Consider the following 22,738-nt stretch of genomic DNA (forward strand, 5'->3'; position numbering starts at 1 on the left):
AATATCAGCGTGGGTTTTGTGGTGTTTTGTCGTTGATAATGAAATGCGCTGCAGACACAATGAGGCGAGCTCAGGCAGTCAACCAAGTGACACAAAGCAGCAGCTTGACTCCTGAACTTGAAGGGAATTGTCTCTCAAAGCGTAGAGGCGGGCTGCTGACAGTCTATCCTGAGATGGATGGGTGTATCTTACTAGAAGAGCAAATAGGAACTATGCCTGTATTTATGTGGGGATGTATACATGTGTATGAGTGTGGGACTGGCAGTTTGGGAGCAGCAGATGTTTCTGAAGACACAGATTTAATGCAGGGGGATGATGTCACTCCACAGCGCCAGGGGGCATTCACCATCGTTTACCTCGTTGGGAGGTGTAGAGGTGAGGCTAATGAATGTCGATAGCATCCCCCGATAATATACTAATAAGAAAGCACTACTTTTTTATTTTGTGTGGAAATTATGACAGTTTAAATGTGGTATCAACATCAGGGTGACAGATTCAAGTTTAATGAGGATAATAGAAAATAGACTTTGACAACTTGGTGACGGATTGAAGAGTTTCATCAAGTCTGAGGAACTGAAATTGAAGACGAATAAAAAGTCAAAAAATGTAATTAAATGCAGTATCATGTTATCATGTGGAATAATTAAACGGCTTCCTGTAAAAGCGTACATTTATAACGTGTGGGGCTGTAGAAGATGCACTAGCTCAGTCTGTAGGGATTTGGCTCACTGTTCCTAATAATAGGATCGGGTTAAATGCAAAGTATACATTTCCCTGTGTGTGCTGTGCTGTGGACGATAAAAAGTTGATTTGAATCCTCCATTTCCCTGTGCCTGTGAAGAGCTAAAAGATCAGAAATCTGTTGACTTTTTTTTCTCCCTCTCCCTCTTTTCCAAATGCATGTAAACATCTTTCAGAGATGCTCCAGTGAGCCTCAATAACAGGACAAGCAGAGCCGCTCATACATTTCAACAAGAGATCTGACATGATGAAGGAACAATCTTTCAACACAACACAGTTTCAAAGTTCATTAGCCATGTCTGGAAAGATGGCATGTATAACACAGATTCAATGATGGCATCAAACAAAGACATCAAATACTCTGAATTGTACATATTAAAAAGACTGCAAGGGGGCAGTGTTTGCATTGGATTTAGGATCATACAGCAGCATTTGTACTTTCGGCCTAATATTTACACACAACAGTAACAGGTAGACTGTTTATTTAATTAAATGTGTAATTATGAAGTGGGTATTTTCACTGAGGGCAATCGTGTCTTTTCTCCGAATATCGCACAGAGGAATACAAAGCAGAGGTATTGAAATGATCATATCAAATATAACGAGGAAGACAAACAACGATGAAGGCAATCTAAGCAATCACTCAACCCTAATGAAAAGGATGCAACAGATCTGTAGAACACCTGGACTGTCTGACAGAGTGGCATCAGCAATTACTCAAGTCCATCTGCAGTGCATTGCCTTCAAACGCAGCAGATGCTATGCCAAATGCCTCTGAACAAAACCAACCTCTGTTGAGTCTTAATTGTGTATGTTAGCATTTGTTTGCCTAAATATTGTGTTTCCAACATGGAAATTAAACATCAAATGCCCAAAAATTAGATGTGTGGTGGTGCCTGTGTAATTCATATTTCAGCCGATATAAATTGGAAGCACAATCCCCTTTGCCTCAGGAAAGATTGAACACATACAGTATATCGCCAACATCAAAGACATGTGCTTTGATGCAATAGCTAAATCCGATCTTGCTTTGTGTTCCCGGGTTCCATGAACTGAGACCTGAGTGTCAAAACGCAGCGCTGAGGTGCAGGGAAGCTGAAAGGTGAGGTAGAGGGAGAATTGTTGACAGTGTGTAGAATAAAAAAACATGCTGTTGGAGTGCTACTTTGACTTGACTGTCCGGGGTGTTTGGTGGTGGACCTGTGTGTAGGAGGGGGTGTGTGAATAAACAATAAGGGAGATACTCATCACTGACCTTGGAGCCCAAGTAACTCTACAACACACACACACACACACACACACACCACACACACACACACACACCACACACACACACACACACACACACACACACACACACACACACACCACACACACACACACACACACACACACACACACACACACACACACACACACACACACACACACACACACACACACACACACACACACACACACACACACACACACACACACACACACACACACACACACCACACACACACACACACACACACACCACACACACACACACACACACACACACACACACCACACACACACACCACACACACACACACACACACAGAGAAATACTGAGGAAGAGGAGAGTGTTCTCGGTCTGTTGCTCTTTCGTCTTCCACAGGTTATCCTCACCTCCCAGCAGCATCCTTTTTTCCCGCTTTATTTGTCTTGTCTTGAGATCAAAGTCATGGTAGATTGTTCTCAACTAAATGCGTCTAAGACTTAAAGCTCATTAACAAAATATTCTTGCTCTGACAATTATTAAAGCAGTCCAGCAGTACACATTAAAACCTACCAGGATGACAATGAACATTGTATTTTATTTATAAAAAGGTAAACCAAATATTGAAGGATGTCTTAGTTTTAATGTAATAAGTGTTTTATATTTATTTTATCAAGACAGCCCTTTCATTCATTTTTTGTTTTGCTTAACAGACATGTTCAAAGCTTGCTCCCATTTCCCTGTATGTTTCATCCATTTACATTGATTGCTGGTTTTATTCATTGTTGTATTATTTTCATAGTTAGCTTTATCAACTGTTGCACGTAAGCCAAATTGCACCACAGGGACATTAAAGTTTTACTCCGCTCTATGATAGAGGCTGCAGTCAGGTATACAAAAGGAAATTCCACAAAACCGCACATCAACACTAACAGTGGGGAGCCCCCATGAATACTGCAAGTCTTTATAGGTACAGTGGGGCAAAAAAGTATTTAGTCAGCCACCAATTGTGCAAGTTCTCCCACTTAAAAAGATGAGAGGCCTGTCATTTTCATCTAAGGTATACCTCAACTATGAGAGACAGAATGAGAGAAAAAAAAAATCCAGAAAATCACATTGTCTGATTTTTAAAGAATTTATTTGCATATTATGGTGGAAAATAAGTATTTGGTCAATAACAAAAGTTAATCTCAATACTTTGTTATATACCCTTTGTTGGCTATGACAGAGGTCAAACGTTTTCTGTAAGTCTTCACAAGGTTTTCACACCCTGTTGCTGGTATTTTGGCCCATTCCTCCATGCAGATCTCCTCTAGAGCAGTGATGTTTTGGGGCTGTCGCTGGGCAACACGGACTTTCAACTCCCTCCAAAGATTTTCTATGGGGTTGAGATCTGGAGACTGGCTAGGCCACTCCAGGACCTTGAAATGCTTCTTACGAAGCCACTCCTTCGTTGCCCGGGCGGTGTGTTTGGGATCATTGTCATGCTGAAAGACCCAGCCACGTTTCATCTTCAATGCCCTTGCTGATGGAAGGAGGTTGTCACTCAAAATCTCACGATACATGGCCCCATTCATTCTTTCCTTTACACGGATCAGTCGTCCTGGTCCCTTTGCAGAAAAACAGCCCCAAAGCATGATGTTTCCACCCCCATGTTTCACAGTGGGTATGGTGTTCTTTGGATGCAACTCAGCATTATTTCTCCTCCAAACACGTCTAGTTGAGTTTTTACCAAAAAGTTCTATTTTGGATTCATCTGACCATATGACATTCTCCCAATCCTCTTCTGGATCATCTAAATGCTCTCTAGCAAACTTCAGACGGGCCTGGACATGTACTGGCTTAAGCAGGGGGACACGTCTGGCACTGCAGGATTTGAGTCCCTGGCGGCGTAGTGTGTTACTGATGGTAGCCTTTGTTACTTTGGTCCCAGCTCTCTGCAGGTCATTGACTAGGTCCCCCCGTGTGGTTCTGGGATTTTTGCTCACCGTTCTTGTGATCATTTTGACCCCACGGGGTGAGATCTTGCGTGGAGCCCCAGATCGAGGGAGATTATCAGTGGTCTTGTATGTCTTCCATTTTCTAATAATTGCTCCCACAGTTGATTTCTTCACACCAAGCTGCTTACCTATTGCAGATTCAGTCTTCCCAGCCTGGTGCAGGTCTACCATTTTGTTTCTGGTGTCCTTTGACAGCTCTTTGGTCTTGGCCATAGTGGAGTTTGGAGTGTGACTGTTTGAGGTTGTGGACAGGTGTCTTTTATACTGATAACAAGTTCAAAGAGGTGCCGTTAATACAGTTAACAAGTGGAGGACAGAGGAGGCTCTTAAAGAAGAAGTTACAGGTCTGTGAGAGCCAGAAATCTTGTTTGTTTGTAGGTGACCAAATACTTATTTTACCGAGGAATTTACCAATTAATTCATTAAAAATCCTACAATGTGATTTCCTGGATTATTTCCCCCCATTCTGTCTCTCATAGTTGAAGTGTACCTAGGATGAAAATGACAGGCCTCTCATCTTTTTAAGTGGGAGAACTTGCACAATTGGTGGCTGACTAAATACTTTTTTGCCCCACTGTATGTAATCATTAATCAAGCTTCATCAGACTCAGCGCAGTGAGAGAAACGCCTCTGTGAAATCATGTATGCACCCACACACCACCCTGAACGACACCTCCACAGAATGCAACCAATGAGCGTGACGGTGCCGATGGTGTGGAGATGAGAGGTCTAAACACCCTCACCAGGGAACATACAGAAGGTTCAGGAGAGCTCATTCAGGCAGGATCTGCACATTCACACACATGAACACCTTCAGAGGTTCTATACGTTTCCTGCATAGCTGCATCGCTCATTGAAACCTCCCTTTCCTGCTTTCCATCTCCCTTGTTTATCACACACTCCTTTCTTCACACTTCGCTCTTGCTCACACATATCATGCCCTTGCACATCAACACAAAGGCTGTGTTCCAGCAGGCTTGAACAGGCTCCTACAGCTCCCCAAACAATCTTTATTCCAGATAAGAAAACATGTACGCTTCCCCATTCATTGACAGCTTTTTCATCCCTGTTGTTCTGCACAATGGATAGGAATACTTGGCAAGCAACAGCCATCTCTGCTGAACCTTTTAAAACCCCTTTTTTCTACTTAAGATCTCTGAGTGGCACTGAGTGAGGAATGCAAACTGTCTCTGGCTAAAAGCAACAAAATAAATGCAAATGAACTTGCTATTAAGGTTTGTCAAGAAAAATGCTTTTCCCTCAATTAAAGCCATTAGTTTGTCACTAAAGAAAACACATCAATTAATCTATCATAATTAAAGGAAACGAGGAACGGAAATGTGGTTATTTTTTCTATTTCCACCAGCATAAAGAAGCATTCTGTAGGTGAAATCCAGTCGGCTGGAAGACAGGGCATAGGACTTGAGAGGAAGCGGAGATAAATGCTTTTTGGAGGTGTCACCTCTCACACCTTCAGCGAGCCTCTATCAGTTAGAGCTCCACTCTGCTGCGATAATACCATTAGAGCTTATGGAAACCTGCTCAGATGGTGCAAAAAAGTAAATCCATAAATAACGTTGGTCTCTGAAGCATAAGAAACCAACATGCTCACCAACTGAGTACTTCGCACTTTGGTTTCTTCACTCCATCTGTGCCCGAGGCACAGTGTTCTTTCAGTGCAGAATATTTAATGAAACCCTCAGAGTTGCACCATATGTTTTTGCATCATCATCACAAGTAAAGTAAAATAGGCATTTCAGACATATTTTATTTACATGTAGAGTTGCAAAATAAAATGTGTTTTCTGTCACCCTTAAATCACACAATTTAGTAAAGATATTCAAAGGATATGCCACAAAAATATGTATCGATTGTCATCATCTAGTGACGAAAACAGGAGGACTTAAGGTAAAAGGTGATCATAAGGACAACCATATCAGAAGGATGCTTGCTTCTATTATCTGTATAATATTTGTGTCAGGACAAGTAGCCTTGAATGTCAAATCTCAAGGCTAGCTGGGTCGAATCAACCTGCAATAAAAACTTTCAGCCTCACTTTTTCTGCGCACTCCATGTGTCTGATAAACACAGAGGTGCGTTTGAAAGATTTCCCCGCGGCATGGGGGAGCCATACAAAAAGAACACCTGAGACTCACATCTCTTTCAGGGTTCAAAAGCTCTATGAAGACCAATTTAGCTTTGAAACATGGGGACGATTTAATATGAAAAACCAAAAACTGCCTCATGCATGCTCACTCGGACAGGCATTTGAAGATGAAAGAGCTTTGCAGATGAGTACACTGGTCTGAAAGTGCCTCAGTGTCTATCTGTAGAACCCCAACGAAGGAGACATGGACACTGAATGTCAATGAGGGAGCGGAGGATAAACAAAATGCTCTCAAATGCCGTCTAGCCTCTTTTTAATTCAGAGATACGGCAAAAGTGATGGATTGTTGCCCTTAAAACTTGGGACTTGCTTTGAATGAGGCACTCCCCGGGTAGTGAACGTCCCTGCACAGAGCAGCTATGTATTGGGTAAAGTGAGGGCTTTGCCATGCACATCCAACTCATATCCTCAGGGTAGGACTGAGTAATTCACCTTGGCTTTTGGAATTCAAAAGCCTCTTTTTTGTAATTGACATACCCTAATGTTGGACGTTGTCCCGTGGAATACTTTCCAGAAATATTTTACTCTGCCCAGGGGCCAAGGCACTTCTCGCTGTAATTTGTCTGACTCAGAAAGGGTGTGCGTATATTCTCCTTTGTTTGGTGTTATTATTTCCTCCTTGTTTAAACAGCGTTAAAAATGAATTGTTATAGTATATTCAAGGTAAAATTAAGTGTAATGCCATCTTTCTTATGCTGACCCGAGGTAGCTGTTGCTTGCAACCATTTCTGATAATATAGTGTGCACTTGTTTGGTATATAACATTAGTGCACTGTGCTCCATCTGCTGTATTCCCCTCTGCACTCTGTTTAATCAGACTCAATTACTACAAGCAAACGAAACAAGGAGGGAAAAAACTAGATTGGCAAGGGCTACTGGAAAAAGTTACTGCCATTCCTGAACGTTTCACCGCTTACACAAAAACCCAAACTTTCCCCTCAGCCCAAAAAATTTAAATTGCAAAACCAACATTTCAGAATTAAAAATGGTGGAAGTAAATTGTTTGGTTAGATCTGCAGTGGAAACTACTCTTCACCAGGTCATCTGTCCCAGCCTTATGTTCTTTTTGAAAGGAGAGCTACTCATTTAGAGAAAATTCCAGTTTCCTGCCAAAACTCAACTACACAAGCAGAATGACTTGCATGCAACTGTGCTCATGACTGTGAATAACAAGAACCAGGAGATGGACTGCAGATAGGAAAGCTCATGAAAAAAATTAAGGTTTATTGAAGTGTAAGTATTGCAAGTTGTATACAATGATGAATCTGGTTTCTTATCCAGCATTCATGCTCAATGTTCAGACATGATTGTTAATTCCACTTGAGTGGTGTAAACTGTAAAGGAAGTCTTTCTGATGTGCTATTTAACATGATAAACACCACATTTGCTTAAATTAGCACTTCGTTTAAGTGAAATCTGAGTTATGTCAAGTTCATTCTCAGGAGGCGTTGACATTTATTTGAAGTAAATCCCACATACAACCAGTGTTGGGACTAACGCGTTACTGTAACGCCGTTATTTTTGGCAGTAACTAGTACTCTAATGCATTACTTTTTAAATTCAGTAACTCAGTTACCGTTACTACATGGTGCGTTACTCCGTTAGTTTTTTATATAGTCAACAGCCAGGCGAACAGAGATGAGAACTGTACTTAAGTACAGTTCTTGAGTAAATGGATGGGGAACTCTGGGCTCAAACACATGAGTAGAGTGAGTTGAGGAAGTCATTATGCTCGAGTTTATCTTCATCTGCTGACAGCAGCAGTTAATTATCACTTCCATTAGAACACAGTAATTGCACCCGCCAAAGCATAGTCTAGAACATTTCTGAAAACGGTCAGAGTTTAATTGGACAGTATGCTTTAAATTTGACATTTTAAATACAGAGTGTTGTGAAGAAATGTCCCAAGGCATTTGGTACATTATGTGGCACAAACAAACTCCATCTGCATCTGAACCAGTGTTTCCGCCAGACCAGGGCTGAGAGGGCGTCCACCCCGAGAGAGGGATCATTTGGCTCGGCTCTCTTAAAGCGCCGGCTGTTTCGGATCCCAAAACGGCTCTTCATTCACAGTTTACCACGGAGCCTCAGCTCACACGCGTGCTCCACTAAAACCCCCCCCGCTCATTGCTTCCACATCGCGCAGGTTCCGTGTTGTCCTGTAGCAGACACCTTCGTTGTCGGGGAAACGATCTTCAATACTCCGAAAAGAATCCCACCAGACTCCTTTGCCCCTCCAACAGAGGGATGTCCTTGTCCTTTTTCCTTTTCGTAATTTCAAGTGATAAAAACTCTCGATCTTCTCTGGAATTATTAATATTTTTTGGACGCCCTCGGCTCGAGTTCAGGGCGTCCCGAGCTGAATAAGGCCGTCAAATGACGGCAAGACGCCCCCCTGGCGGAAACGCTGATCTGAACGCCTCCGAGTACATGTTGGCACTGCATAACAGTTGTAAATAATTAATGTTATGAGGAATTAGTCTACTTCCTGTCTGTATCCTGTAATCAGGGACATTATTAATAAAGCTGTATAGCTGGAACCTGTGAAGCTGTCCTGGCACACCAAGAGGCAACCTGGGTAAAAACCTGTGTTTGCAGTTGGTGTGAATTCATCGACACAGGAAGTCTGTCCTGCGACTGCAACCCTGCTCACAACAAGATTTACAACAGTACTACTGCTTTGATGTGACAAGGTAAAAATCAAGCTATTTATGCACAAATTGGCAATACATTTAACTATTACAAAAAGTAAGGATAAAAGCATATGATTTTGGAGCCTTTATTATAACCTCTCAAAATGTGCTCAAATAAACCAAAGCACAAAACCTATTGTCGACCGAAGGGAATCTCCAGTGTAAAAAAGAAATTGCTGAGCCCATTTTCAAAAGGAGATTTGAACAAAAACATAAAATGAGGTATATCAATTCATGATTCAGCAGTAACTGGGTTAGTTTAAGTGTTATGGGGGTTATATTAGCATGTAACAAAAGGCAGATAACAAACATCCTCGCATTAGTGCTCAACTTTGAATTTAAAATCTGAATAAAGCACATGATGAAAGCTGACATGTCACATACAGTAGAGGAATTCTAGAAACATACAAAGGCAGTTTAACGCCTGGGTGTACATTCCTTAGCACACACACACAAAACCCACACACACCAGGCTCTGAGGTGTCTGGAAGGTAGAGATAGGGCTGTCTCCATCAGCCTCTCCTCCTACCCAGAGGACCTAATCAGTCAGTGAATACACGTAAAATGGAGGCTGTCATCTACCTCCAGCCCACCTGACTCCCGGTTGACTTCTCCTGCCGCTGTCCTCCAGAGAGGAAAAAAAAGATGGATCCTCCCCCATAGCTCCATCCTTAACCAAGATTTCCCACATCATATTTTCTCGGCCGAGTTCCGTTTCTCGGTCTCCTTCACAGCCTCAACTCAGCTTAAATACATCCTTTCTCTCTCCTGTTTAAACAGTGTTTTACTTATTTTACTTTTTCATTACATATGCTCCCAGGGGAACTGAACGTTTTCATTTGTCAACTCAACATATGATTAATGCACCTCTGTAGAAGTCTCTCCTCTGTGCTTTATCTACAGCCTTCCCACCTTCTTGCGTCAGTCTCTCCTTATGGTTGCTAGAGACAGATGGAAATCAGGGTAATGAAACAACACTGCAACCCTGACCCTGATAACCGGTCAGAGCCATTCGTCATGGCAACAACCTCAGCTCTTTGTAGCAAAGCAGCACATAATTGGTCCTAAAGGGGAATCGCCTACACCTGGAAATGCCACACTGACATGGGTTAGGCTAAGGGAATGCCTGCACTAAGATGCATACATATTTTATATGCCTTTCACATACAGCAGGATCTATGATGGCGTTTTGAGGCTGTTTCGACAACGTTTTCTGTCTCCTCTGAAATGCCAATTTAACATGATTTCCCTGTTACAAGAGAAAATCAATAAAGGTGTGTATTACGTCAATCACTTGGTAGCATGTGGGTCAGACAACTAGGTTCATTCAACAGTTGTCAGCAAGTTAAACATCCTTTAAATCTCATATAAAATAGTATCAACACTTATTTGTTTTTAGTTGCGTTATAAGACAGTGGTAAATCATATTTCCCCTGTCCGAACTACTAATGTGTTGAGATTAATTGGAGGGAAAGTGTTCTATTGAAGCGTAGTTTTTGTTTAAAATGTCAACTTTTTGTAGCTGGCAATTGAAAACATGACAGGAAAATATATAAATATATATCCTTTTTTATAATTTAGCTAGCTTAGAGAGTGCAGACCGACTCATGTGCACACAATAAGAAACAAAAGATTACATTTTTAAGAGGAAAACAATGACATGGTTGGTTTATTTCTTTTCTGGGGGTCCCTTTGAGAATGAGGGCGATATGTTTTGTTGTTTTTGAGATTTATTACTGTTTGTTTGCCATTTTGGAGCTTTATGACTCGGGTGCAGCCACTGTGGAACTGCAAAATGGTGCAAAAGAGTGTGTGTGTGAGTGAGTGCGAGTGTGTGTGTGTGTGTGTGTGTGTGTGTGTGTGTGTGTGTGTGTGTGTGTGTGTGTGTGTATGTGTGTGTGTGTGTGTGTGTGTGTGTGTGTGTATGTGTGTGTGTGTATGTGTGTGTGTATGTGTGTGTGTGTGTGTGTGTGTGTGTGTGTGTGTGTGTGTGTGTGTGTGTGTGTGTGTGTGTGTGTGTGTGTGTTAGAGCAGCAGAGAGGTGGGCTGAGAGGATAATAAAGAGAAAATACAGGGCTGATAGTGAAGAAGGTAAAATATAGAGGACAGGTTGATTCAGTGAGAAGGAGGATAAAAGAGAGAAGCACAAGGAGAAAGAGTGAGAAATGAAGGGGAGGAGTGTCAGTGTTCTTTGTGTGAACAGATAAGAAGGATGAATGCATGCAGGTCAGTGAGTGGTGGTCAGACATCATCTGATTGGGCTTTATCTCTGTTGGAACCACATCAGCCTTTGAGATAACCCTTTTGTTGTTTGCCCTTGTCTCCGTGTGTGTCACTGTGTGTTTGTTTTAATCAGGGGGAGTTTGGTACATTGACACAAGGTGACATGGACTAAGTGCACAAAAGAAAACTGGTTATTGACAGACATCTGGTTGAGGCATATAATCTAAGGATCATACGCACTCCGATCACCTGAAATGAATATTGACATGCAGATTGTCCCCTACGACATTTAAAACTCAATACTGGCTGAAACGAGTTATAATAATAAGTAAATAAATAACAATAATAACTGTTGAGCTGTGGAAAGAGATCTTATTTATGAATTAACGTGAATTATTTTTATAATTTAAATCAGATTTTGAGTTAAATTGCTGAGGATAAAAAGACACAGCTACAATGATCTCTTTCAAAGTGCTAAAATGCATGTTTAAGCCTATTAGAAAGATATACTATAAAAGGCCAATAGCAGTTTACATAGCTGTGTCCCTCTTAACTCCATAAACAGATAAGGATAGTCAGATTGCTTGCTTACATCAAAATAAATCCTTTAAATGCAATAAAGGGACAGTAAACAAGTCGGTTTAGGTGAGTTTTAACCCTCTGATTCTCAATATTAAACTGTAATTAACTAAGGAAGGAATCAAGACACTATATAAGTAGGAACCTGAATCTTGCACTGAGTATTGGACGAACAACATATCAGAAACACCTTTTAATATAATAAAATAGTCGATAGCACCTCTTTATACAGTCAAGATAAAAAGAGCGAGTCTAAAGTCCACCTCAAAGGACTAAAGAGTGAGTGTGCTTTGAAAGACACATTGTTCTGTAGATGTTTAAAGTTGCTGTATTCAGACTAAAGTGAAAACTGTGAAGCGCATATTGTACTACACATGTTTTGGTGAGTCACCTCAGTGCATGTGGACCATAATGAGGTTTTATTCCAACTGAATGACTCTATCCATGTTTGTTTGACATTCATCAAATAGTTGACGTTTTGTTATTCACAATATGTTAAGATGCGAACATAATTAACCCACAGTATGTCCTACAAAGTGTCCCTGACAATATCACAAAGGGCTGCCCGAGCAATAGTGACGCAATTATCCTTTGCCCCCCTCCAAAACAAAAACAGATTAAAATACATCAAAAAAAGGGATTAAAGAATCTGCCGACACCCTTAAACCCTTCAAAGGACGTCCAACTCTATCAAAGGATGAGCATGCTAAAATGTGAGGCGACACACATGACACGTGTGTCACTTTATAATTTCTACTTCTGTGAGGAGGGAGAAATTAGATTTCAGCGAAACACGATATGAGAGCAAAGCGGTGAGGGGCCTGGGTTATCTATAAATACCACAGTTGCCTACAGGTGAGAACGAAGGAGGGGGCGGGGGGGGGGGCAGGAGCAGAAACAGAGAAAAATTAAGACTGAAATCTGATACACTCGAATAGTCTCCTCTACATACTTAGAGGTCAGAAAGGCAAACAAAGAGACTGCAAGATAGAGTGTGATAGACAGAGAAGGGGCTGAATTAATTCCTTCTCTCATTTGGGGGTTTCCCTGTTTAGCGGGGGTGAGATGGGGTTCACCTCCAGTAGTTCCTAAGGGGCGGGGTTCAAAGCGTGCGGGTGGGAGGAGGGACAGCTCTGTTGGGGAACAGCAGACAGTAAAGATGGGATTTCTCATTTCTCTTGCTATAATTGTTCTCCCCCCCCCCCCTTTTTCTCTTACAGATACTCAAACTGAATACATAAGATTGGGCTCCACTCGGCCACACTCCTCTTTCTTAGAAGAAGAAGAGGAAGAAGAATTGGTGCGATGAAACCCTCTTTAATGGTCACAAAAATGTCACTGTGTGTGCTGCGTGCTCTGCATGTGTTCTGAGTCTGCTTGTGTTATCTGACAGTGCACACACAGGATCAAACACACAGAGGCAGACAGGATGACAAAGCCAGAGCAAAGAGGAAACACAAGGCAGAGAGAGACTTCAAAGCTGGGCAATTTAGAGAATAAAACATGTCCTAACAACCACAATACCCTATTTTAATTAATGCATACGGTAATCACCACCGAGAAAGGAAGATAAAGCTGTTTACATGATAATGTAGTGTCCTCACGCTGGTTTATACGCGATGTAGTTATTTGGCACATTTCTTACATGTTGATCTTTCTTACACCTACTAGGAGTTTGTGTTAACATGTATCCTACTATCCTAGTCAATGACTCTCACATCCCACACAAACACATTGTGTGCATATTTTAACACCGTCAAATAAGGAACATGCGGAGAGCAGTGGAGAGGTGGGGCTGCGGGGCTGAGCGCTGTGGCGATGTGTGGAAGTGCTCCTCCAGAAGACTGAGCCACACGTCTCCTAGCAATCAATCTCAGATATTACCTCGGCATTTGTCAGATATGCTCCCTGCCACGCCAGCCACCCGAGACTCATTCCGTCATTACATCTGAGAGGTCACGCCCACTCCGCCCCCGCCTGCACCATCGTTCCCGGGTCTGACGGCGGCTTAATGGCCTTCTCTCTCTACACCGCAATTAACCTTTTTATTGGCCACCTGCCAGCCAGCTGAAGATACATCAGCTGTTGTGCATGTGTGTGTAAGTAGAGCCATAAATGCAATAGCTTTATTGTGTTCAACACTTGTGCGCGTATGAATGTGCACAAAACCATAATGTTAATGAATTTCCATGTGAAAAGTGCGTTTGTGTAATAGCTGACACATTTCACTTGCTCTCCTATTCAAGCAGAAATTGATTGAATCTAAAAATCCTATCGTGGTTGACCCAACCAGATCTAGGTGGCTGTGAGCAGTCTTATAGCAGAACTCGTCTTGGCACACAATCTAAAAACGTTCCCTCAGCATCATACATCGATGCAGCAGTGATATTAATGAAGCGCCGGGATGGATTGTGTTCAGTTCAGCTGAAAAGACTTGGAGATGCACACTGATATTACGAACACACAAACGTTTTTTTCTTTTGTGTGCGTAGACAGTGAATAGCCTACCTTTTGTCAAGGAAAGTCGGTTTTAAGAGATCACGTAGCACATGCTGCTAAACAAATGACGGAAAATATCTTATCAATCACTCAGATGGTAATAAACTGCCTCATTAACTTCTTAACTTATGAGAAGAAACAGAATCACAGTCAGACATTGTCTTTACACAGGCACTCAGTATCCGAGAGCCTTACACTGTACTATCCCATTGTCAACAAGAGGCCTCTCTTTAGCTACTTAAAATCTGGCAGAGCACTGCTGAGCAGTAAGTGCATTCTGTGGCTCCTCCAGCTGCAAATTGAATTTCAGGCACAAAACACCTAATAATCCCACGTCACTTGCTGTTCCCAAACTGAACAAGGTCACATTGTAGGACTAGTAATGGGGGGGAAAACCAACCCTTTTACAAGCATTTATCCAGTAGAGCAATGCATTCATGCTCCAGCAAGGTGAAGGACTTTATGGTAGAGAAAGTACAAATGGCTGAGGAATTCAAGGACAAAAAACAATTGTCAAGACAAAGAAAATCCTGTTCACACCTACAGATGTAGTGTGGGTGTATATTTTTTAACATAACGTGTAGTAGAAAACATGTCAAAGGAATGCTTGGAGAAATAAATCTTTATATTACAAAAAGTCTCACATTGTTATCACATCAGCCGTGGAGGTTAAGTTTTCGGCTCGTTTTGTGTCCGTTTGTCCTTCAGCAGTTAGAAAAAAACTGATTTTCATATAACTTGGTTGAATTGTGACGCATAGGCCAAGGAACAACCAATTAAAATGTAAGAGTGGATTCTCACAAGACTGATGATTACAACAGTTTTGTTCATTTTGTGAAATAAGGCATTTTTGCATGCTCATTTCAGCGATGGTGCTGTATTCATGTGGGGTCGGAAAAATTGGGAACATTTGTTCCAAGCTGTGTAAACAATGCATTCTTTACATGATCTGAGCTATAAAATACAACACATATTCTTTGCTCATGATAACACAATTGGGAGGTGAAATGAGACCATCGAGGAACATTCCCAATTGATGACAAATATAGGATTTGTAAAAACAATTAACAACTGAAGCTTAAGTTTAACAGTGTGTTCAAGTTGTAGTAGTACACAATACATTTGTAACACCAGGTCAATCTGGCAGCCCTTACCTGCTACTGAGAGACGGGCTGTCTGGCTGGAAATGGACCCGAGGTTGTCGATGGTGGCAACACACTGATAGGTACCCTCGTCAGGCTTATTGTGCTTATTATGGGTGACGTGGGTGAAGAGCAGCGAGCCATCGGGAAGTATGTTTCTTCTCTCGTCTGAAATCAGGCTCATGAAGGTTCCGTCTTTCTTCCACTCTATGCGTGCCGGCGTGGCTGCGTCGCTGTGGGCCGAGCAGTTGAGCAGTGCCGAGTTTCCCCGGATGGCCAGAGTGTCCTGGGGCTCCACCGTGAACCAGAAGGGGCTGAAGGGCTGCGCTGCTGAACCTGGAGGGACACAGGGGAAAAGAGTTATGAGCTGGGTGCTCTTCACTGACACTAGGTTGTGTTTTAGAACAAGACCGCTTGATTTTATTTGAATACTGCAACCTAAAAGCTTCAGCATGAGGTGTTGTACTACTACATAAAACTGAACCATGTCTGTGTAAATGCTGTAACATATACATGTATTATGCAGTGGAAGATTTAAGAAGAAGCAGTAAAATAGTGACAATCACTTTGAAAAACATTGGACTACTACTGAAGCTACTTTTTGAGTTCAAGTACACAGCAGGTCACAGCAAAACCACAACTTCTCGGACACCATTGACTTTGAACAATTTAAAACCCACCCACATAAAATGTGCCAGTTGATAAAGTGAAGGACTCCAAGTGGCCCACACACTCAATGAAATGTTTTAGAGCAAAACATATTTTTGCTCATTCTATCTTTTCACCCACTGTGCTTCATTCGATCCAAGAAGCTCCAAGAGGCTTATCATTATGAAACCACAAACCCCGCTGGAATTGGACGAGAGGAACTGACACATTTAACCCAGTCTAGCCTCCCTGGCAAGTTAATATCATGTCTTGCTTTATTATCAGTAGACAGTGCAGCGAAGGAGTAAACACTTTGGAATGCAGTTGCCATTTGCTTCCTGGAGCATAAATGGTAACATCGCACTGACATGGATAGTGCCAAAGTCAGTAAATAAGTGCAATTGCTTTGCATTTGTCCTCATCCATTATTCAAGCGCTCCCAACCTAAAAGTCACACAGTGGTATTGTTTAGATAAATAACACCAATTATCAGTTCTGCAGGGATGGAGAAGGGCTAGAAAAATAATTAAGAGTGTATGAAGGTATTTTAATAATGCAGCGAATGTTGTGAAATGAGTGGCTGAATGTTAAATGCAGTTTAAAATATGCCTGCTCTCTTCCAAGGAAATGGCATGTCTCCAGGGGATAGCTAGACCAGAAAGATAGGAAGACAGAAAAGAGAGATGCTATGTCAATGGTTCAGCTATTTTACTACTAGGAGGTAATTTTTCTACCTTGCGCCACTAAGTCCCTAGTGTGAGATCCGAAGAGAGAAGCAATTTAATACGTGGTCCATTACGGTGGCAATACGGCTGCTTGTCTTCAGTGTTCTTAGTTCTCTTGAAAGCACAAACAATTACAGCAAAACTCTACAGAAAATCACTGAATTTAATAGGTATTTTCCACTTTCACATTAGGGAATAGAGCCAAGACAACATAGCATTCCAACTATGATATGCAATAGTCTTTACAGTAACTCTAAGATGGAGAAGACTAGAATAGAGGAAGGGAAAAGATTGTCCTTCTTAATGGACAGTATCATACCTTTGTAACACTGATTAGAAAGGTCTATTCATCTGAGAAAAAAATAGAAGCGTATCTCTTTCTTAGCTGCTTGTAATCAGTTAATATGTCAAGTTTCAAATCAGACTTTACTGCAAGTAATGTAGCTTCGGGCTAAGAGCATGTAAAGCAACATTTCAACAAACCAAACATTATTAGATCTGCAAATCCAAAGACGCTACAAGTGCTCAATCATACAATATTTTATTTTGAAAATCCCTTTAGGCAGAAGTGGATGTGAATTAAAAAAACAGTTGCAAGTGTCACTATTAGCAGCAAGAGTATTTTTCTTTTGCTGATTTCAGGAAATTGATCAATTCAGCACGGCCTAGTGTACATATTGGTCAGAATGTGACCACCAGATAAATGCATTACACTGGTAGTCGTGTACATGACAGATGGAGAGAGACCAAAGTGGGGTAGCAGTGGGGAGATTTGTCACTCCTACAGACCAGAGGCACCAAGCTTAATCATCTCTGCTTTACGCTGCTGGAACAGTGGGTGTGTGGGTTGGGCAGAGCTTCCAGGCTCCAGTCTGGCTCCTTTCCAGTCAAAAGACCATCATCAGCCACTCTCTATCAGAGGAGAGAACTGAAGGGGCATGAGGATCCTGCGGCATCCTATCAGAGCCAAAACAGCCGCCTTCAGCAGCTTTTTATCCCCGTCATAGGAGCAGTAGGGAAGGGCTTAGCGATACTGTCAAACAAAATGGCGAACCATCTGTTTTCAGATGCAGACACAACATCCACTGTCAGCAGAGCAGGGCAGTGAAGAGACAGGAAGATGGGACCAGGGTGTGTGTGTGTGTGTGTGTGTGTGTGTGTGTGTGTGTGTGTGTGTGTGTGTGTGTGTGTGTGTGTGTGTGTGGGGGGCTGATGGCTATTTAGGGGCTTGTTTGTGCTCAATTACACAAACAACTCTTTTCACGTAAAATATCCTGGATTGACCTTTAATACCAGTGTACCAGTTAAACACACATGCCAACTGACAAGAGTTGAAACCACGATACCCCTGGTAATGGTCAAAGTCCAAATTCCAATAACATAGGAACATGCCTGACACTAAACAACTATTTTGATGAAAAAGGAAATCAGGTGCCAAAAATATTTCATTTTGATCCAGCATTTTCTTTGCATTTTGTAGCATGTAGAGGAATTATCAAGTAATGCCTCCCAAAATATATCCATCCATTAAAGCTATCCCGGTTTCAAGGTGCAAGGATCAGCAAAATGTTTTCATTTCATTTTTTTCTCTCTTGATGTTTTTCTTTAAAACTATCTCAAATTATTGTTAAAAATTAGGCTTGACGTACTGTATGTAAAGATTCAAAATACCCCTGTTTATTTGGTGGATTAAGAATAACAGCCTTACACAAATATCAACTCAGGCCTCTGAACTTCAACCATCAGCGATTGCACTAAAGGAAGAAGCTGGAAACCCATGTCAGTGGTTAAATTAAAAGGTTAACAAGCCCAAACTGTCAATTCAGTATGAGTGTGAGGAAGACAAGCAGACAAGCTAAATGAGCCGGATAAGGCCAACATATCAGTGAGAAGCAAGGATATCCATCAGCAGCGTTTGATTGAAAACAAACTCACTACAATAGTCAAATATGTCACCAACTCAGACTTTGGCAAGCTTCAACTTTAAGATCAAAGCCAAGGAAAAGTTTATTTTTGGCAACTAACAAGGTTGTGAGTGAATAGAAAAAAACGCTTCAGAACAAGCTATGTTCTCTTGATGTATTTCGAAGTGTTCAGTAAAAGAAAACTCAGAGTGTATGTTCTCATTAAAGTGCAAGGGAACATATCTAACCAAATCTTGCTGAAACAATGTAATGAAAAGAAGTAGAAGAAGTGATTTGTAAAACAGGGAATTGTGGTCTCTTCTACAGAAACGTTTTGGTCTCATAATAGAGTCATCAACTTATGCACAGGTGTAGATGACTGCAGGTTACACAAAGTACACATTAACATATTCATTGAAGGTGTTTTAGGCGGTTGCAATGGAGAACGCACACATCTTTATGCAGGGATATAAGATAATTAAAACACTGCAGGCTTTTAACAGCACAGCTGCAGAGTTAAAGAAAGAAAGGGGGTGTCAGAAACCACATTACAGTGTGGCGTCTAATGTATTCAGACCCAGCAGTGTGGGAGACCCCGTTTGTCTTTGAGAAATAGAAAGCACCACACCGGGCAAGCAGTGAGAACGAGGTAGAGGCGAGCAAGGGGCTAGAAAATGAGGTTGTCTGCTTGATAAGTACGGGCCGTTACCTCTGTCCCAAATCCACTTTGCTCAGCAGTCATAAAAGGTTTCGGAGCCCAGCTTAAGGTGGTGCCATGATATGCTGCCTTGCTCTGCCTCGCACAGTTTCTCCTCTGCTCTCAAAATGAGTGAGACAGAATGGAGATGCAGTGTTCTGTATTTCCTATCCTGAGCCAACATTTTTTTTTAGATGTTACAAGCAGTCTTGCGAGGTAATGTTTTCACAGAATGTGAGTAAGGTAGTGTTGCTTGTTGGCTTACAACCATTCTGTCACAAGTAAACTTGAAAAAAAAATGGCTAACAACATGGATACATGTATTTGTTTTTGAACCTCCCTATATCCAGTTCAAACTCTTGCACAAATATACACAGTCAGTCTCTAGTAATATCCTAGAAAAGGCAGTAAAAAGGAGTGTTCTCCACACAAAGACCCCCTGTTCTCTCCTTTTCTAACCTTGGCTCAGCAGGAAGCCTCCTCCCTCATTGACCCACCGCCTGAGAGCAGCCATATTGACTACCCTCCTTATTGAGCCGCTTGTGAGACAGAGCAGACCACTCTCAAGACCAGTCACATTTTCAACAACAGAGCCCCTTATGTGGCTTAGACTTAGGGACAAGTAAAACACACTTGAACGGCATTTTGCAACCATTGGAAAATGGCAATAGACTTTAAAAGGCTACATTGTATTACATATATTCTTATTATCAGTTAGAAATACACACTGTATTTCCTCTGTATGATGTGTCACTGGATTTCTGATCTTTTAAAAACTTTATAAGGGAGACAACCAACCGAGTATAAAATCATTAATAACACATCGAAGATAAATGGAAACCTTCAACGCAGGTAAAGATAAAAGGGTGGGCGGTGATACTTTGCAATAAACCAGAGCAATTCATTCACTGAGCTGCTGCTTCTTGGTTATTTTCCATCCCCACTGTTTGTCCTTCCAACCTCGGCGTCAGGGTCGCTTTAATGACACTAATGGAAACGTTTGCATACTTTTTCCTCTCCTTCATCTTTATACCTTGATTCTGTCCCTGCAGAATCCTTCATCTTCCCATCTCACCAAACCCCCATCCAAAGCCCATCTGTCACCAAGAAACACCTCAGGGAAATAAGAATGATCTTGAGAGCAAGTGTGCAGGGACTATGTGTCTTTAATAGAACTGCAGCTAACTTTCTTTATTTGAGGTATGCATCTATTTGTGGAAAAATGAGAAAAGGTGATTAAACAGTAGTATCCTTGAGGTTGAGTGGCATGTCAACGCGGCTAGCATACTGCTTTTCATTTGTTAAAACTGACACTTGGGCACTTGACTTGAAGTCAAGATTTGAGTATAGAAAAGAAAGAAATGAAGATGTCATTACCAGGTTAAGAGAAGAAAGGAAAAAGGTGCCAATTCATCGAGATAGATTAGTGTCTTCAATACTACAAATACATTAATGTCTTTAAATGAGTCTTGATAAATATAAGGCCCCTTTTACACGGGAACGCAAACGAACCGAGTTCGATATCAAAAAAGTATTCCGTTCACACGGATACGGCTCAATAAACGTGTACCTTCACACAAGACCGCTCGACCCGCTGTAGTACATATGCCGGGCCTGTAAGTGGCGCTGTACTTCCGCAACAAAATACACCAAAAGCAGCGAAGAAGACCACCGAGCATGGTTGCCATGGTTGCCCTTCTGTTTATGCTCCGCGGTGGATTTAGCAACAACATGTAGTTCATGTAATTCTCCATGTCCACTTGTTGCTGATGGTTGTGGTAGAGGAGCAGTAGATGTTGCACTAACATCTGTAGCATGGTCAGTAGCAGTAGCTACTGACCATGCTACAGCAGTGAGCAGCAGAGGTGGGGAGAGGCGGGGCTATGGCTTAATCGTTATCAGGAAATGATCGTTATCAGGAAATGATCGTATAGGACGTACACACGGAGCCGTTTGGCCCCCCCGGAGCGTTCCGTCCGCAGATCTATCCACCTTGGGATCCGTTTCCGCGGTTCCGTTACGGCCTTGTGTGAACGAACGGGCTATACGAAAGAGAAAAGTAGCAGATACAACCCGTTTCCTTCCTGTGTAAACCGCACCTAAGATGTGAAAAAGAATAAACATTAAAAGTAAAACTCAAAGCAGAGAGTCACAGAGGCAAACTGAAGTACAGGAAGGGATGGATGACAGAAGAATGATTGGTTTTGCACTATTCCTCAGATTTGTAACACAGTTTTGTCAGAGTTAGTGTGGCTAGTCACGTATTTCTTTTAAAGTTGATGCCAGGAACAATGTCTGACATGCATGATGGGGTAGCTATGATCATGGACACCATAACCCACAGATTCTGGTATTCTCAGCGTCCCCCACAGCAGTCGATGAAATGAATGGTTGGGGCCAAGCAATAAAGGGTTGGAAAAAAGTATTGGAGCGCCTAGCGCACACTGGTTGTCCTGCGCTGGCACTGACTCAACTGGCAGATTAAAAAAGGGAAAGGATCCAATTTTTTCAGCTTGCTAGTTCTCTGTCATACTGTCTGCCCGTTGCCATTGTCAAACTCTGGAGGCCCGTAGAAAACATAACAGGGTCACATGCTGGACTGAGTCATTCAATGCTATCAGCTTTGGTTTCAATGGTTATTGCCAGAAAATGTTATTCTAATATAAATGTCAGTCTCTCTTTAATCAGATGAAGAAACAGATCCTACTCAAATGATTGGCTGGTTAATAGGATTAGCAAATGCTTTGAGCGCAATAGGCCGGCAAAATATAAAAATTCAAACAACCATGTCCAATGTATGCAATGTTCAATGTGTTCTCATTCTGACCATTAGGGCATGGCACTCTCACCATTTAGTGATTGAGTCATGAAATGGTATAAGAGTAAATACTGAGTACCGAATCTCTTCCAGGGCTCGACATTATAAATGGCCCGCTGGCCCGGAAGCACTATTTAGACACCCCGGGCCAGCATAACGTACTTTCCACTTGCCCGCTCGGGCCACTAAAAATATTGCTTTAAAAAAAATATATTGTCCTGTGGTATTGGTATTTTGACTTGCAATTTTGTTAAATTGTTTCCTTTATTAACGCTACAACATAGCGTTTCGTGAGTCGGTTGTCGTTGTTGGGTGAAAAACAAACAGCTGTTTGCTGCGGAGTGCAGCGCGAGCAGGCTCCCGTGAGCGGGAGCGCGCTCCTTCACTACAGACTATCGCACCACCTAACCATTCGCCAAATGTTTTTAATACCAGCGGTAACCGGCCAAGCGCCGGGCAAGAAACTATCTTCAAATAAAAGAAAGTCACCGGAGAAGTTAAAGGAGAGTGACAGGGAGCATGAGAAGAAGAGGGAGAGAAAGTTTCAGCCAGCTTGATCGATGGAGTTGGCTTCTTGGTGCAGTGACGAGTCCTAAAACCCTTTTATAATCTATCATTAGATTTAAGATTCAAAAATTATAAAAGTAGGGTAG

The sequence above is a fragment of the Gymnodraco acuticeps genome, unplaced genomic scaffold, assembly GCF_902827175.1.
Source record: "Gymnodraco acuticeps unplaced genomic scaffold, fGymAcu1.1, whole genome shotgun sequence".
In the NCBI taxonomy this organism is placed as follows: Eukaryota; Metazoa; Chordata; class Actinopteri; order Perciformes; family Bathydraconidae; genus Gymnodraco; species Gymnodraco acuticeps.